The 3,288-nt window shown below is 43.6% G+C and overlaps 1 non-coding gene across 1 annotated transcript; it reads right to left on the reverse strand.

Annotated features, from left to right (window-relative positions):
• Positions 1 to 655: 655 nt before the first annotated feature.
• Positions 656 to 759, reverse strand: LOC116272287. Its single transcript, XR_004181002.1, has one exon. It is a non-coding gene; the product is annotated as a small nucleolar RNA U13 (small nucleolar RNA).
• Positions 760 to 3,288: the final 2,529 nt, after the last annotated feature.

The raw sequence follows: 3,288 nt of genomic DNA on the forward strand, positions 1-3,288 counted from the left end.
GGGTTCCAAGAGGGAGTATCCCAAGAGCAAGCATTCTTGACAGGTCAGGTGGAAGTTGCAAGGCTTTCTGTGACCTCGCCTTTCAAATCACAAAATCTCTCTTCCACATCATTCTATCAGTCAAAACAGTCACAGAACTCACTCAGATTCAAAGGAATGGAGAAATGGTCTCCTGTGCTCGATGGAGGAGTGGCAGATTATACAGCAGAAAAGTGTGTGGGATATTGTTGCAGCCACCTTTTGAAAATGCAATCAGTCCCAGCTCTATAATGAAACATCTTTTTCCCTTAGTCTTCAATGTAGAATTTTTAATTGCTCTCCAACAACTTTAGGAAAAAAGATTTGGGAAAGGCAGGATTACATTGGTGGTCAGCCAGCTATATCTGCATTGTTATATATACACCGGGCCTTCCTATATTTACACTAGTGTTAGTATACAGTGGAGAAGTTGGTGTCCCCAAATAGCTGTTTACTTTTCCTCTGCAGCCCCTAAAGTGCTTAGTCATTTCTTTTGTACTCTAGGACTTCCTCTGTTATTAGCCCTCACTATTTCCTTGGGATCTGCCTAATCCAAAATATATTTCTCTGGGCCATACCTGACTCTACCTTCTCAGCTCCCAGCATTTCAATCTCCACTCACCATTTTTTTTTTTCACATCAGATGGATAATGTGCTGACATCATAACAAGGTTTGAGGGAAGTTCATCTCACACAATAGCATGAAAATGTAATCAATATGCTTATGAACCATAAAAGGGTCTACACCACTCACTGTTACCCAGGCATTTACAATGTCTTGTAGAGCTGGGCTGCAATGGCTCATTTCACCAATAGGTGGTAATGTAAAATTTGACTTGGGCCTGTATATTAGGGAGAGTGGGGCGGGATGAGGTTGAGGAGAAAGGAGGGTGGCAGGAGAAGTATCTACCATACTCCTGTGTCTCAGCAGGACATTTTCAAGTTTGAAATTATAATTGTTCTAAAATATCCTTTTTGTTGGGTTTTAGAGTTTGGCAGTACTGGCTTCCTTGCAAACAAAGGACGTCAATGATAGCTGTACTGAATGTACTAGAGAGAATCTTGATAATATAAGATTTCATCCAATATTTCAAATCGTTTTGGAGTCAGTCAACAAACCGTAAAGGATAACCTTGCCAAGGGCACTCTATGAGGCCCTCAAAATGGGTCATGATAAGGCATAAATGAAGTCCCTACTTTCAAGCTGCCAACATGGTAACTTTCAAGAACCTACAAGACTGATCATGTACAATCAACTTAAATATGGCAACTGCAGGGCTAAGGTGTGGGGCAGTTGATGACCATAATTGCCCTAGCAGTGGAGAGAAGGGGAGGGAATAATGAGGAGGGGGCAGAGTCAGAAAGCCAAAGGGAAACTGGTTGTTGATGCCCGTGAGATACAGTTGGGCAAAATGGCAGAGGAAAATGGTGGGGATGGGGTGGAGGGGGAAACAAAGAGTGCAAAGAGTGTTGTAGGAAAAGACAGGCTTGGCTTGAATGGAGAGTGCAGACCCTGATTTTGAATTATAAGATGTTAGTACCAACAGGAATCCCAGAGACCATCCAGCCCAAAACTAGGGCCACCGTCAGTGAGAGGTACACCCACAACAGAATGCAGTGCCCTGACTTCCACATGAGGGTTCTCTCCAAGTGTTCAGCCAAGATGATGTAACACAGGCAAAGAAAACAGTTATTAGTCAAAATTTCCAAGAAGCGATAACCTCTTTTCTTTTTTCATCGAATCCAATTCAGTTTGTCAATTCCTGGAGTGACCTTGGGGAGGTTGCTCCTCCTCTCTGAGCCTCATTTCTTTATCTTATCAAGGGCTCATTGTATGCTTTGCACATTCTTGGTGCTTTACATGTGTTAACTCATTTAGTCCCCCACTAGAGTCCTATGATGCAACGACAATTATTGCCATCCCCACCTTACAGATGAGGAAACTGAGGCAGAGGTTAGTAACTTGTCCATCGCTTACTGCTAGTAAGCGATGGAGTCAGTTTCAAACTGGGACTATGTGGCTTCAAGTCTGTGCTCCCAACCACTAGGTAATCCTGCTTCTCAACTGGCAAGGTTGGACTAGATGCCCTCCAAGGTCCCTTCTGGCACAGAAGTGTTAAGGGTCTACCCATTTACTTCCCCTGGAATTAGTCAGGGAGAACCCAGAGTTAAATTCTCTTATGTAGGTACAACAAGAATGACAGGATGTACCCAGTGCCAAAGATACAGGCCAGCCACAGTCCTCTCATTTACTGAAATTTCGAGGTCAATTTCTTCAAGTCCCTAAGAAAATCCTCTCTGAATGGCAGTGTATCCTTCTGCTTTCTGGCACATTTTGCAACTCCAGACATCACGGAAGCAGCCAACAGGCACCATCAGAATCCTGAAAAGAGAGAAAAGTATGTGGGGGGACGGGGGGTGGCGATGATAGAACTTGCCGTTTTTAATCCATCCATCTCTGTTGCTGTTTCTCTCAGTGGCTGTTCTTTTGCATAAAGGGTCTACTTTTCCAAATGTGATTTTTAAACTGCAGCAGAGAGAAAACAAAATAAACACAGAATGGTCGGCTGAGGGCCCGCACTTTCTATTCCCTGGTTACAAAGTAAAATTAGCTAGCTGGTGGCCAGGGCCCGGAGATTTATTTTGGTCTGAAGTCAACCCACAGATTAACAATATTGGCAAGAACTACATAGGAGGGGAAAATATTTTGGACAAGGCTGCATATGTTTGCAGATACATCATCTCCCTCTGTGCAACAGCCAAGGTTACAGAGAATAAGAGTCAGGAGCAGGCTGCCTTGTCTCCCTCCTGTGAGCCATCATTCCCCTCTGCATGATGCCAGCTCATGCAGTTGCACCGTGCTCCGAAGGACCCAGGGAAGGTAGACAGGGAAGCACACACTCCAGATCTGGTAGAAGAGGGGTTTGTTCATCTTTTCTTTCCCCCTTTCTTTCAAGGCCCACATTCCATTCCAAGGGTAATTCTCAAGCAACAGCTATTTCCAGATTCTCAAGGACTAGCAGAGGGTAGTGTCAGAAAAAATTATCCCAAATTGGAAATAGGCAAAAGAGATTATTGGGTGTTCTTGCAGTGCAAAGCTGGGCTTGCACTCTTGATTGCCCCTGTAGGGACAGAGGTTAACTTTCACATTTTTGTCCGATACAAATGCAAATAATTTCCAATCCAGCCATCTCATCCTAACATTCTTCTATTAAATTGCCTATAAATACTAGTTCCTCCCATTCTCATGGGTATAAATTTTAACATCTT

Source organism: Papio anubis, chromosome X (assembly GCF_008728515.1).
Source record: "Papio anubis isolate 15944 chromosome X, Panubis1.0, whole genome shotgun sequence".
Taxonomy (NCBI): domain Eukaryota; kingdom Metazoa; phylum Chordata; class Mammalia; order Primates; family Cercopithecidae; genus Papio; species Papio anubis.